This window comes from Anas acuta, chromosome 1 (genome assembly GCF_963932015.1).
Source record: "Anas acuta chromosome 1, bAnaAcu1.1, whole genome shotgun sequence".
Taxonomy (NCBI): domain Eukaryota; kingdom Metazoa; phylum Chordata; class Aves; order Anseriformes; family Anatidae; genus Anas; species Anas acuta.
In genome coordinates this window covers 172498903-172514144 of record NC_088979.1, presented here as the reverse complement: position 1 = coordinate 172514144, position 15242 = coordinate 172498903, and the positions used below count along the sequence as shown (strand labels likewise).

General features: G+C 44.1%; 1 protein-coding gene and 2 long non-coding RNA genes across 5 annotated transcripts in view; 1 reads left to right on the top strand and 2 right to left on the bottom strand.

The window, feature by feature from the left end:
- Window positions 1-1611, bottom strand: part of SCAF11 (SR-related CTD associated factor 11) — a 47088-nt gene extending 45477 nt beyond the window's left edge. For 2 of the 3 annotated variants that reach the window (XM_068669356.1, XM_068669358.1), the window contains exon 1: window positions 1478-1611. The gene's annotated coding sequence lies outside the window, so the exon portion shown is untranslated. Of the gene's footprint in view, window positions 1-985; window positions 1270-1477 lie in introns of those variants that run through there. The other variant, XM_068669357.1, reaches the window with a different exon arrangement.
- Window positions 1612-2278: 667 nt separating this feature from the next.
- Window positions 2279-5267, top strand: LOC137849599 (uncharacterized). Its single transcript, XR_011091985.1, has 3 exons — window positions 2279-2575; window positions 2677-2812; window positions 2959-5267. It is a non-coding gene; the product is annotated as an uncharacterized lncRNA (long non-coding RNA).
- Window positions 5268-5368: 101 nt separating this feature from the next.
- LOC137849600 (uncharacterized) lies at window positions 5369-14639 on the bottom strand. Its single transcript, XR_011091986.1, has 3 exons — window positions 14322-14639; window positions 8632-9050; window positions 5369-5818 (listed from the first exon to the last, which is right to left on the bottom strand). It is a non-coding gene; the product is annotated as an uncharacterized lncRNA (long non-coding RNA).
- Window positions 14640-15242: the final 603 nt, after the last annotated feature.

The window sequence follows — 15242 nt, the reverse complement described above, 5'->3', positions numbered from 1 at the left end:
GCCACTCCGCCCCATACACAACATTAACCGAAACAAACCACCCTGACGGTAATTACTATATATAGGAAACTTTAACTTCAGTTTTTGCACATTTTAGAACACTCAGGGGAACGGGAAACTGAAAATATTCAGCAAGGAATCTCTGTGACAGGTAAAAGCAGATGTTTGTAACCAGAGCAGAACCATTACATATCACAAGCAGAACCATACACAAGTTTTATAAAGCCAGAGGCTAAAACTCATGCGTGAAGTGTGACTCAAACTACAGTCAGTCAAGAGCAAAAAGAAGCTCTTTATCTCCTGGGTGGTTTAAAAGTGACAGCTGAGTAATTGTAAAACAACAAACTTACATCTCCATGTTGAGTCAAACTCAAGATCCTTCACACATTGTGCTTGAGCTGTACAAATTAACGCTGAAAAAAACTCACCAAATTCCTGGAGAAGCATTCCCTGTCTTAAAGTGATCCGAGCACAAGATAAACTAGTGCCTCCAGTTTTACTTTTCTTAGGGAAGGCCTGAAGAACATTCTGTTTTGAGACCATTTGGATGAGAGAGAAAGAGGTGTTTTTCTGAGGAGTTCTTGCCCGTTCTGTCTATTCAGAGGCAAACTTCAAGTCACGTGGACCATAAAAGAAAATTGGTGTATTTCTGACGTGGGCCATCTATCACTCTGGAGGTCAATGCATCAGCAACTGTAAACTACTGAGATAAAACCTGCTTAAGTTTGACATCGTAACTTTTAGTAAAATCCTAAACAGCACCCACCCTCCCCTCCCCCCACATTTGTCTCGTCTCCTCTAAGGAAAGCAAACAAAAGCCACTATATTCATCAAAAATTCTAAAGGAAACGCTTGGAAGAAGTTCTTGGGAACCTTTCCAAGGTTTCTCCATATGGCAAAAGAGGATGCTGGCTTTTTTTGTGCACGCGCATCTCCGAATACAGCTTCCCAATTAAAAAAAGAGAAAGAACGAGACACGGTTTACCCTGTACGATCAGCCAAATAACAGCAGCTTTTAGCCGCCGACCTTTCATTTAAGAATCTCACTGTTAGGTTAAAGAAAGAAGAAACCAAGAGACTGGCGACCTCCCCGCTGCCCCACGCAGGGGAAGGTTTGGGCGGGCAGGCAGTGAACTCCTGAGGGCAGCCGCAGCTCTCTCACGGCTCCGACCCGGCGGCGAGCCAGCAGCTCGGGGCTCGAGCACGGCACCGGCCGCCAGAGTCGGCTCCGCTTCCCTCCGAGATTAAAGCACCGCACACACCGCGCGCAGGGGCCAGCCCAGCACAGCCCAGCCCTGCAGCCCCCCGCCCGCACCGAGCAGCCCCAGCACGGGCAGGACACCGCGGGGCACAGCGGCCCCGCCAGCCCCCCCCAGGCCCGGGAGCCTCCCGCCGGGCTGGGTCAGGCCCTGCGGGAGGGGAAGGCCCCGCCGGGCCCGGGCCGCCCCCCGGGCGCTCCCCATCCCCGCCGCCGTACCTGGCGCCGTCCCCAGCATGGAGCGGAGCCCGCGGCCGTCCCCCAGCCTCGCCGCCGCCGCCGCTCGGGGGCCTCGCCCAGCGCCTGGCCGCTGCCTCCCCGCGGGCCGGGCGGCGGAGCGGGCTCAGCCTCAGCGGGCGCCGGGCCACATGGCCGCCGCCGCCACGGGACGGGACGGGGCCGGGCGCTGCCGGCGGGGCCCGCGGGGGGGCGCTGCGCGGGGAGGGAGGGGGGGAGGAGAGGGGGGAGGGAGGCGGCGTGGCGGCCGCCAGCGAGACGCCTCCAAACCGGCCCGCCCGCGGGGGCATTGTGGGAAAGGTCCTCCCGGGGGCGGGGGGCGGCACCGGGCGGGGAGGCGGGGCCGGGGGCGCGGGGCACGTGACCCGCCGCCGGGGGGCGGGGGGGGCGGGGCGGGGAGGCGCGGGGCGGGCTCGGGCGCCCCCTGCTGGCGGCGCGGCGGAGGGGCGCGGCCCCGGCCCGGGCGGCGGTGGCGTCATCACAGCGCGACGGGGGGGGGGGGGCAGCCCGCTCCTTCCTTCACACCCCTCCCCGCTTCGTTATTTTAATAACTTTAACCAGTGTAGAGTCGTTATTTTAATAAACTTCACCCATTTCGAGCCGTCCTTTTAATAAAGTTACCCCAAACTTGACCCAAAGCAGCCTCTGTCTGTTCGTTATTCGCGCACGGTGATGGGGGGCCATGGGCATGGCTGTGGTGATGGCGGTGGTGGTGAGGGAGCGGGGGGCTGTGGGGTGATGGCCGCACGCCCTGCAGGCTGCCCGGGCAGCAGGACGGGGCGGGTCGGGGCTTGGTGGAGCGTGGCGGCGGGTCTCTTGGGGCATGGTGGGGTAAGGGGCGTGTTGGAGGCTGTCCAGCCAGAGTGGTGGCACCTCGTTAGGGAGAATGTTAATTTAGGATTAAGCAGAAGAGCTCGAATGAAGTAAGAGCAGGGACAGCTGTAATGTAGGGACAGCGTGTGAGAGGCAGGGGAAGGAAGGGGAGGACTGGCTTCATTAGCAGGCTGCAGGGCAATGTAATCAAGCCGCCGGCCATAGGTAGGAAAGCACAGACAGAGGAAAGATGATGAAATGTGTAAGGTAAGCCTGACTTTAAGGGTTATTAAGGTTAATGAGCTCCATCATCTAAAGAAAGGAATGAGCTGTTTTGAAGGATGAGATTAAAGAAAGCCCTGTTGCAGACTAAGACAGATGACTTTCGGTGCTGCATCTTGAGTAGACTGAAATCTTGAATGACCCTCAAACCAGACACTGAAGCAATTAAGAAGGGGGAGTGATGGGGGAACAGCAACACCGTGTTTGGCTATGGCCGCAGAGGTAAGGTTTTGTTGCAAGGAGGCCGTGCTACACAGAACTGCTGCATGCTTTTACTTACTATTGAGTCTTGTAGTTAAAATGACTCCTGAGTCACTTGAGACTCAGAGGTGTAGTGGAAGCCCTGGTGTTTGCTGTTTCTGGCACAGGTCATGAAGACGTTGCTGTCATCCCCTCGTGCTGCACAGATCATGTTGCGCAGAGGAGCCAGGGAAGCTGACGGGAGGTTTCCGTGACACAGAGGAATGCAAAGAGAAACACTCATCACATCTGAGGTGCTGTCTGTACTTTTGTTTAAGTCTCTGATCGGGTATCATACATGGGTAAAAATGTGGCATCTGTATCCTTTCCAGCACTGACCTTGATACCTACTCATACAACTTCAAAAGTACGCTGTATTAGCAGAACTGCTTTGGCCCTTTCTCATCCACCTTTGGAGATGAGCAACCTGTCTGCAGTCGAGAGAAAATCCTGGGACTTCACTGCTGTCAGCTTCTGAACTTTTCTGTGTGCCCACAAAGTTCCTGCCCTCGGAGGTTTCAAGTCCTACCTAAGCTGAAGAGATTTCAATAATAATATGGTAGATCAAGGGGAGGCAGTGGATGAAAAAGCAAGGATGAGGCAGGGCATGGTGGAGAGGAACTCTATAGCTATCCGTGAGTGCAGAAATTAGGATTAGCATAGAGTGCACAGGGGGAATGCAAATACTTGTGTTTTGGTGTTGTAAATCTGAATTCTTAACTTTGAAGTATCCTTCACCATTGAAACGATCCTGTGCCATTTATCATCTGCAAACCATTGCAATGAGGGCAAACAAGAGATGGGCAAAACTGACCTTACGATTATTTCTTTCTCAATGTAATAAACCCAAATGAACCTGAAGTGGTATTTTTGTAGTCTCGAAGCTGCCAGTACAACACTGTGTCTCTAAAAGAGATAGGGTGAAAAAAAAAATAAAGTAGCAAGCTGTTCTTCCTATAGTGACATTTTTGGGATTGATTGATTAAAGCTACCAAAATATTCAATATCCAGGGAACAGAAGGACCATTGATGACATGATGTTTGTGCTCGCAGTTTTCAGATGCTCGTTTGAGCAATGAACAATTAATCTCTTTGGCTCTTGTATTCTGAGCTTTTGAGGAATGTAGGTATATTCAAATGGCATTAAAAAAAGTCTGAAGTGGACTCAGAGTTGATTCAGAACTCATTCAACCTCTTTGCCCCCATGTAGGATCAGTCGTGTATCCATTACTACTTTGTTCACTTCGTGCTTCAAGGCCTCTGGAGGTAGACTGTCTCTTCCAAAGCCTCCTCAGACAAGCTATTTCTCTGGTTTAAAATTTCTGCTTTTGTTAAGCTGCTCCTAATCCATAACCTGGATCCTTTCTGTTGCATCAGAAGCCTTTAGTTAAGTCCTGTCCACCACTGGCACAGGGAACAATAGATTGTTTCCTTTCTCTTTGCAACATATTTTTATCTGGTCTTAACTTTTAAAAATTCCTTCTCAACCTTCTTTTTTAGGTTAAACAGTGTTGAAAGGCCTACTAAAATCAAGTACATCAGTGTCTACATGACTGTCTCTCCTGTCCAAAGGGCATGTTACTCTGGTATAAAATGAATTGTGATTGGTATGATATTTGATGTTGGTTCATATCTTTGAGGTATTTATAAGAGGGTTGCTTGATCACTTTTTTTTTATCCCCCAGAAGGTTTCTGGGAATCTCTTTCTTCCCCTTTCCAGCAATGAGTTTTGAGCTTTGCTTTCATTTCAGATTCAACTTTGGCTTGTGTTTAGATATGATGAAAAAAAAAAAAAGACAAAAAGCAACAACAACATCAAAAAACTTGGAAATAAACTATGTGGCTTGTCTCATTTTTCTAATAAGGTAGTAGTCAGAACTCCTTGTCTTTGGTACTTGCATTCTCATTGCTTCTTAGGGAATTTTTTATTTTGGAGTTCTGGAGCATATGTCTATATATCCAAGTAAGTAGGTTGTGTATTCTGTGTGTCAAGACGCCTTGGATACTTGACTGCACTAACAAAGCTATTTCAGTGTTTTTAATTCTTTAGTAGTTCTAAAAGTTTGATTGAGATATTGTACTTTTTATTTACAGGCAACATGTCTTTGCTTGTAAGCTTCATTGTTTGGAAACACGGTGTAATATTATATAAATAAAAGTAAGCAGAATGAGTCAACAGGTACTAATGAGGAATTACAGACTTCTGCTTTTTAGCCAAAGAGAATGCAAAAGGCTGGTCTGCAAAAGTTTGGTCTGTAAACATGAAAAAATCTGTTTTGGGAGTGTAGCAAATTTAGATAACTTTTTGTTTTGTTTTGTTTTCCTTTTATTTGTTTTAATAAATTCTAAGGGCTATGCTGGAAATTTTTTACAATTGTCAGTTATCAAACATCTGCTTTGGTTCACTGCCCATTAAAACTCTTCTTCCATTTCATACAATGCACTCATCCCTTTCAGACATTGATACTGGACTTTTTTTTTCCTAGCCACAAAACACAGTGAAGACTGTAGCCTTTTTTATTATTATTATTATAATTCATTAGAAGGGATTAATCAGCCACTGCTGATTCTATTATTGGTATTTGAACCAACCATTTAGTAAACTAAATATAGAAACTCTGTTGGCTTCATCTTTGACAACATTCATCTCCAGAAGGATCTTATGGGTGTGATCAGATAAGATAAGACTTGGCAGCACACATTTTAGAGTCACAATATTTCCATATCCAGGAACCACGCATCAGCTCCTGAGAGTTTCCTGTTCAATTAAAGCATGTTCTGGCTCTGAAGCTGAAGGGGAGGATCTTGGATAAAACCCTAGAAAACAAGACTCTCTCAGTTCTTTGTGGATAGCACCAGTCCTTTTATATAGGATCAGAGGAATTTTATAATGCTCTTGGCCTGGTTTTTCTTCTCCGTATGCTGTTAGTGGTCACACTTTGATTGTGCTCCATGGAGATGGATTGGAATCCTCTGGAATAAATCCCACTGTAGAAATAAAAGATGTTATTAACAGCAAGATTGAATATCATGAAGAAGAAAAGGTTTTTTGTGTTTAGGGCTATGAGGAAACAGGATGTGAGATAATTAGCCATAATTTATAATATATACCCATATTGTTTCCTTGGGAAGGAATTGGGATGGGTGTTATCCTGTCATGGAGACACCATTCTTTAATTATTCCAAGAGTTCCCATGAGCATTTTACAAATATTCTAGCAGTGAGCTGTGACAAACCACATTCTTTCGCAGTCTTGAAAGAAAAAATGCTTGGAGCTTTTGACACCAGCGTGTATTATGTACATACCTTGCAAATTCTAACACAAAACCAACAGTGCACTCCTTAGGAAAAATAGCTTGCATTCTTTTCCTGTTTCAAATAATGTTTTCTAAGTTGTGGGATGTTGACTCGTCTACCTAAACTAGCACTCTGGACTTAAGCTGAACCCCGTTATGCAATGGTCCTCTCTGCCATCCTCAAAGACTTACTGGTTGCATTCAAACTTGCTCAGACAGGTTGTGATAAATATTATTGAAAGCCGTGGGTGTAACTACCGCCCTTCTCTTGGAAGAGCCATAGGAGATAGCTCAGCAAAGCCAAGTTAAACTCAAATCAAAGGCATCCACAGGCTTGAACTCTTTGGGTGGAGAGGTTTTGCCACGCTCTGTGTTGAACTGATCCCTGAGTGTGTGCGTGACAGAGCAGCAAGAGGGAAGATGAGGGGGAGCGGAGTTAATCAGTAACGCCAAGGAAAAGCTGACAGTTCAGCTGAAGTATTTAGGGAAGTAGCGTCTTTCACATTTGTGCAAATAAACAGCATAAGCCAAAATGTGACACAACATTCCTTACCCCCCTATCAGCCTCTCCTCACACGGAGCTGTAAGAGCTCACACTGTTATCCACCCACTTCCATCGAATGGTGCAACGGCGCATAACATGTGTGAATCAACCACAAACGTGCTTCAGGAAAGCTTGTGACAAATGCAGCATGAAACACACGAGCAAGCGATAGGTTTTGAAGCTACGATGTTTACTAGGAGCTGGTGGTACTACCAGCTACAGCAGGGGATTGCACCTTCCAGGCTGTAAGTGTGATTATGATTACTTTCAGATATAGCCCAAGGATGTGCGACATGATTGCAGCTGCGGAGGTCACTCCTTTAGAAACCTTACTTTCTCAAAAGACTGAGGAATGACAAAAAACAACTACCATTTTTTTTATTATTATTTATTTTTTACTATTCTCCCCTTTCTAAAAGCATTGCTTTTGTTTTATATTTCTATTTCTTGATTTTTTTTTCTGAATTAATCTCTGCATATTATTTACTTAAACAGTGGCTGACTAGCATTTTTAAGATCAAAAGATCAATCAGTGCTCTTTATCATTTAATACTATTTAAATATGCAGCTTGGCAAGGGTTGGCTTTTGATACCTCCTTCTCACCCAGCACTGAAAGTGTTTCTCAACCCATAACTGTTGTAGATTCAGCCTTGTCTTTGGGAAACTCTTTGCTGTAATTGTCTTGAAACAGAAAACATATAAATTAAAATAATTTGTACTTCTCCCATGTGGCAGTAGGAAAAGGTACATTTAAAACTACATGATGAATTTTAAATGACTGATTCGTAATGTATCTCATGTAAGGTCTTGCCTTTTCTTTCCTTTTGACATAGGAACATATCCATTAATGTTCTTGATTAATGAGAGGATGGGTAAACTGCAGCCTTCTGGTATATTTTACAATACTTCAGCTACATAAAGCAATTGTTAAGTGCAAATTCATCAGTTTGACTTCTCCAGCTCATGTCTTTATTACAAATGAGTAACAAATTAGGCATATCTAGGTGTTACTGAGGAAGTGAAGGAACCCTATGAAATTAAATGTCTCAGAGGCTTGTCACATGGTAGGATTGATTGGTATTTTGTTATTTGCATGTTGACTCCTAATGTTTACCATACAGCTGGAGTCCATAGACAGATGCGTTGCTCCCACTGGATAGCAATGCTCTCTTATGTCTGAAACAATAGATAGTGAAAACAGTGTTCCTTCGCTATCTTTTTTTCTTTTTGTGTACCCTAAGGGATGAAAACATCTCATCTATCAAGAGCTTATGCAGTCTGAACCATTACTGGAGAATATTATAACAGTGGAATTTAATAGCCTTGTTTTACTTGAATCAATATATTTATACTCATATGAATATCAAGAGGATTTTATTTTTTAAACAGATGCAAAAGGGTCAATAGTTGATTTTTTACATCATGAATAAGGGTAGGGTGATTTGTCTGTTCCTTTTCCTTGTATTAGTCTCAAGATGTTAGGAACACTCTTCTGACCTTTGCTGGTTCTACTGCAGAAGAGCCCCATGAACTTTATTTAAAATGCTGAATATTTAGCGCAGACATTTTCTCTGAAGTATTGATTAACTACTGCAATTCAAAGGTGCTCATAAACTAACTAACTAAATAAATAAAAAAATCTGGCTTTAAATCCTTTTTCTCCTCAGTTGTCCATCATTTTGAGTCTTGCAGTGTTGTTTGCCCTTTCTCGAGATTTTGAATACACCAGGCTTCTCAAAATTTCCTGATGTTACAGTTCCCCCACTAAGGAAATCTGTATCTGTAATTCCATTGTTTAGCAACAGCAGTAACTGGAGAGTGGAAAAGAGTCTCTGAAATTCAACCTGCAATGCCAGCCAGATCTGATCTAAAAGAAGTTAGAGAACCTGATGCAGAAAACATCTGTCTCCAGAAACATGTTTCTCTAGAAAACATGTCTGTTCATACCAGGAGGACTTACTTTGCCTTCCTGTCTAGACTGTTCATCTCCCTAAAGTTTCAATGTCAGACAAATCCAACAAACAGACTAACAGATCCCAAACTGATCAGTGTTTTACATTAATAAGCAGGGTGAAACACTGATTCTGATGACCGTTATGGGATGGCAACCACCAGCAAAAGAGGAGAGCAGATAACTGGAGGTGGTAACACCCTCTTTGATTGCTCCACACGAGTGGTCCAGCCTTGTCTGGAGATTCATGGAAGAGGCAGGAGACGTTCCACATTCACTTTTGGTAATGCTGATAGAGCTGGTTAAGCAGTAGCAAAGAAAGAAGATTCTACTGAACTGTTTATCTCCTGAGATGGCTCATTTCATGGTTTTGGTAAGTCTGTCTCTTCGTAGACAGTTTGTGGACTCCCTTTGTTAATTGCATGGGTCTGTCACAGAGAAGGCAGAAAACAAATCTAGTTCAATATCACAGAACTGGAAAGAGTAGCTGTTCTGAGGTAGTGGCTCTCAGGGGACTAACAAAGCATTTCTTCCGTTAACTTCTAATAACTAGCTTTAAAGTGGTGTGTGTTTCTTTAATTCATTCTTCAAATGCATTCCCCAGATGTCAAGTCCTAAGCACAACAGGCAATAATCCAAATTACTAAATTAAGAACAAAACTTGGCCATAACTTTAGGGAAAAAAATCAGACTTCAGATTATTTGCAAACAGCTCACATGAATGCATCAATGCCAAAACCACCATCATCACCTTTTCCAAACAGCCATTTAGCTTTGTATTATTATCAAATACTTTATGTTGATAACTTAATTTGGACTTCAGTGATTTACTGCACCAAATGTGGGCTATGTTATTGCAGTCCCTAGGCAATAAAACCCAGCTGATCACCCAGAAACAGCGGTAGAGTCACCCATGAGGTTGCTAGCTAATGGTCTGACACAAACTGAAGTGCTGTTAGCTACCTAATAAACACATTTTTCATAGCAGATTTACTAATAAGGACACCACTAAAAAGAACATCTCTTAATCGTATATAATACCACTGATGTATTTTTAGTGCAAAATAAACAATCTTTTTACCCAAAACAAAAAGTAAGTATCCACTCAAATAAAAGTACAACCCATTTAATACACTCTAAGAATAATAGTACAGTATGTTCAAAAGTCTGTTGAAATAAATAATTTCTGGCACTTCCCCCAAAATAACACTTCAACGAGCCTGTGCTTGTCGGCAGCTGCTTGCGTTGACATTATGGAAGGATGCAGCTAGGTGGAGGAGTTAATGTTATAGCGTTCAAGGTAATGCAGCCACCGTCCTGGGTGGAAGAGGTCCTTACCTTTATGCTCTGCAAAGAGGTTTGTTGAATCACAGAGATTACTCACAGGATATAAAGTTGAACACCTAAGTAATTATTTGTAAGTCCATCACCACATGCCTCAGGTTTTTCTAGGCTGTTCTGTTTTTCTGCTATGGTTACAGTCAACAATGATTTTCAGCAGTTAAGCTAGGATTTTTTTTTGTCCTTTGGGGCTTTTTCCACTAGAATTACCTTAGTCTTAGAGATCTTACCAAATATGTAAGCACCCTTAGACTTGTAACTCATAACTAAAAGTAGTAAAATACCCTTTCTAACAGTACATCGGTAAGTTGGGTACATTTTGATGCCCCTCTCTGCTCCAGTCTTGGGGGCCCCTTGGCCCCCTGGCCACAGCAATCCTTTAGTGAACCATTGCCCTTGGTGGTCTGTGTGTAATTATCTCACTGAAAGTATCCTGCTGACCCACACAGAATTGTTGTGTACCCATTTGTTCCTCAGAAAAAAAAACAGCATGGCTGAGGCTGGCAGGCCTTCAGGAGCCCAGCAGCTCCAGCCCCTGCCCAAGCAGGGACACCCAGAGCAGGCTGCCCAGGGTGACTTTGGAAGATCTCCAAGCCTCTCCTCATGGGAGAGGTGCTCCAGTCCATCATCTCACAGCCCTTCATGGACTCCCCCCAGTATGCCCATGTCTCTGTTGTAATGGGGAGCCCAGAAGTGGGCCCAGCATTGCAGGTGAGCCTCACCAGTGCTTGGCAGAGGGGAAGGATCACCTCCCTCAGCCTGCAGGTGATACTTTGCCTCACGCAGCCCAGAACACCGTTAGCCTTCTGGGCAGCAAGGACAAGCTGCTGGCTCATGTTCACCAGGACCCTCAGGTCCTTTTCTGCTTTCAAACAAGTACAGGAAGACAATAAAAGAAAATGCTATCAGATTAGATGAGCTTCTTTATAAATTTCCAAACTGGTAGGCTGGAGAGCTAAGTAGATCGTATAAATGCCATCCTCACAGGTTAGTGAGAAGGAAGTGTTACAAAGTTTTAATAAAACAGAAAGCCACATTTCTGCTGAGGGAGCACATTATACATTTTGTGGCTGTTAATAACATTAAGCTGCTATGGGGGAGTCAGTAGGGACTTGCTCAATCTGACACTAAATGTGTGGCAGAGTCCATACCCTAGGTGTGACAGACCTTGTGTTTCAAGTGCTGGAGCACGCTGCTCAAAGGGAATGTTTTAAGCACGTAGTGTAAGGGTGATTATTTTTGCCTACCAATCTCTTCCAGCTGCTTTAAAGCCCATAATGGAAGTGCTAAAGAGACTCCAAATACAGTTTTGTACCTTTTTAACAAAAATGAGATCCAGCACCAAGACTGCACGTCTCCAGCAGAGGCAGGCTGGACGCTCTGCGTTCAGCCCACTCCTCTGGAATAAGTCAGAGAGTTTGAAAATTTTCTATCCCTGTAAAAGCGATGTTTCCTTGATGTCATCTTCCCTGTCACAGCATCGACGTACCAGCCCATGCAGGAGGCTAGTGGCGTGGTGGCCTGGAGGGCACTGCTGCCTGTGAGAGCAATTAATTTCTTGCTGACTGCCTTTCCAACAGGACTTCAAGAACGGATGAGGAACCACTGTAAAGGTGGTATAAATTTATCAGAAGGCAGCTGTTTGCTGCTGGGTGCTGTTTTTGTGGGGGGAGAGATGCGCAGTCCTGCAGCTGCCAAGCCACACCACTTGTCCCCGAGGTGGCCGTGGAGCTGGCTGAGCCCTTGGGCATGCGAGCGCCAGGAGGACAGCTCCGGGGAGCCAGCTTGCAAGCGGCCACACTGCCTCTGGGGAACGCTGTCTGGAGTGGCAGTGTTTAGGGATTTTTAAATTAGCTTTAGCAAAGCAGATTTATGATCTTTAGAGGGAAAATGTGGATTTTTCAATAGTCTGTGGCCTGGCAAATAATTCTTGAAAATTTTAAATAGAAACAAAAACTGTTTGCATTCTAGCCACTATTGCCCATATTTCCCCAAGCTTTAATTGCTTAGATAATTGTGGGAAAAGATGTGAAATCCTCTTTGAATAGGGCTTTTTCTCCAAATGAGTGCCAGGATGAGCGCTTGGAAACCCCCTTCAGTCAACCTTTCTGGGTCAGCTCCTGCAAAGCAGTCCCCAGGCAGCTAAGGACATGACTCGCGTTACAGCAGCTGCAGAGTAACTGAGCTAGCCACATGGTGGAGCCAGTTTTGGGGAGAGGAAGGTCAAAACATCCCGAAAGGTGCTACTGGCTTTAGGAGAAGAGATGTTGCCCCCCAGGCTGCTTGTGCTCTCGCAGACAGAAGCAAGCAGCAGGCCTGCACACAGAGAATGGGCCCAGTTCTCAGCAGGGGAGGGATTTAGCAAGGGTAAATAGGAGGGCTTGGATGCCGGTGGGCACAGGACTCCAACCACAGACCCAACAAAATTGTAAGATTCATGAACTTTTTTTTCATTTTCTTGGTGCATGAACACCATGGCTAATTTCCACCTGGAAAGTATTTCCACAGGACTTAAGACACAGAGCAAGGATGTGCTTGTGACAGTTTCTACAACCACCACCCTCTGTGACCACGAAGCATCTGGCCTGCAGCATCGCGTGTTCCCAGCAGGAGCAGATGGCTGCAGCAGCTTTTTGGGGGTAATTTCCACATTCACTGGGGGAAAATCCTCCCAAGGCTGCTGGTTCTCAGGCAAGCAGCACGGAGCCGCCGTTTGGAGGCTGGGCCCGCAGGTGGCAGCACGGCACCATCGCAGAGTCGGAGAATGGCTCGGGATGGAAGGGACCTCAAAGATATCTCTTTCCAACCCCCTGCCATGGGCAGGGATGCCACCCACCACATCAGGTTGCCCAGGGCCTCATCCAGCCTTGAACACCTCCAGTGCCGCAGGCACCGCGCTCCTTTCTGCAATTGCCCATCTCTGTCTTTCCCCTCGAGGTAACCACGTATTCACACCCCTGTCCCAACCAGACACTTCATTTTAAGGGAGCGACACTTGTTTCTGCTGAAGTCTCATTCCAGTTATCCTTTTTTATTTTTTATTTTTTTATTTTTTAGAGAGAGGGCTTTTTTAGAGAGAGGACTAAAGGGCTGCGAGCCGTGAGTGAGCACAATGGGCATCCCTTAGGGAAAGGGAGTAGCGGAGATGTTGTTAGTTCCTATTGAGGGGCGATGCCAAAACTTCACAGGATCGGGCTTTATATGACCGGACATATTTAGCATTTCAGCAGTACTGTAAATGAGGATGTGCCTTTTCCTGTGATTGTCAGCCTTTGATGGAACTCTTGGTATGTGGTGAATAATATTACAATACTGTACTTTCTTAAACGTAGAGGACATAACAAAGGCCCACCCACAAAGGTCAGATGGGTCTGACTCACTGTTGTTAAGAGTTATGAGACTTCCATTTATTATAACAATGACTTGTTTAAATAATGAAGTCAATGAGTTTCTTGCCTTTGTGGAAGTTGTCATTTTACTATGGAAGGGACAATGCAGAGTTTTGGAGTCCAGCTACAAACATGGGACAGATACTATTGGATTAGATGGTCATTTAAGATAAATTAAAGCCACTGATGGAAACAGTGGAATATTATTTACATTCACTAATTGTGTGTTTACTAGCTACCCCGTATATTTGGAAACAGAAATATGTCTTTAAAGTATGCTTGCTAATAACCAATAATCTTAGAAATTACATGAAGCAATAACACCATTAAAATTCAATATTGTTAGATATTTTGCTTTCTCATTTTATCACAGTGAATCACCTTAGACAAAAATTACAATTCTCATTTTTATTTCACTTTTACTCTCCAGAGCTCTTGGAAAAGCACAGTATAGGTCCACTGTATTTGTATCTACATTGCATTGGAACATTTATGGGGATCTCATCAGGAGAAAAAGAGCTTGAACCACCATCACAAATAGCAATGAAATCATTATTAATGAAAGAAATTAACAAAAAGCAATCTCTATTTTTTTTTTAAAGATAATCTTATGCATTTGAAAGCCATTTGTGTGTAATTAGGTTCCCAGTTTTACTGATATGTTCACTTAAACCCAGATCTTCATAGAATCATCAGGGTTGGAAAAAACCTTCAAGATCTAACCATCAACCTGACCTGAGTTCCATTGCTAAACCATGTCCCTTAATGCCAAGTGCACACATCTCTTGCATTTCAGTTTTGAAATCTAGGGCAAGTCCATGGGCAAGTACCTAAATATCCTGTTGGAGTCAGACATTCATCTCCTGATAATACAAACTCATTAATCTCTACCTAACTCTGTTACAGTGAAAAGTCTGTTTGTCAATCTATAAAAGAAAAAAGCAATGAAAGGCAAAACTTCTTTCTCACCTTTAAATAACAAAAGTGGGCAGAAAGCTTACATCCAGCAGTGTGAAAGATATCAGCCAAGTCCAGATTGATTTATTACAGAACAGCCTGTGAGTGGATTTAAGAATCGTCTGGGACTGCGTGTGTGTATTATATGACTTTTCTTTCATGCTCGCGTGAGAGAATCATATCGGCTCACATTACGCTATGTGGTACTGATGAAAGTGCTGCATAACTGAAGCAAAAGATTTCAGCAACATCTATCAGTTAACAGAAAAGCTCAAAAAAGTAGGAAGAACAATGCCTGAAAGTGACTTCCCAAATTATTTTTCAGATCTCTGCCATTTTTTCTTCTCAAGCTGAAGGGGAGAGGGCAGGGTTCAATACAACATCAGAATGAGTCTAAATCTTGTTCACGATTGATTTTGCTGTCTTACTTACATAACCCACCTAATCCTGCCACTCAGCTCTGTAAATCACAGCCCACAGCCTTCTCCTTAGGCATCAACCCCAAGGATCATGATGAAAAGAAAATCTCATTACTGATCAGCAGAGCAAGTGATAAAGAATGGAAAGTAAAGAGAATTATAACTTTGCCACCTAGATTGAATCAATTTTATCTTCATTTTTGTCCCATGTTTATTCTTACACACAAAAACACATAGTGCCAGGGGGAAGGGGAATGAAGCAGAACTGGGATACAGTGACCAGAGGAGCTGGAGGCCTGGACACCATGCTTATTCCTGTATCCCCAGTTAAACCCACAAATAAATAGAGGGGATTTACAAAGAGATATTAAAGTCTCCAAAAGAGAGGTCTCATGGGCATATCCTGGCCAGTAATAGCAACGTGAAACACTTCTAAAAAATCTACCGTTATTTATTAGACCTAAGTAGAAGCTGAGCTCTTCTGACAATTTATCCCTAATTGGGAGACTGAGCA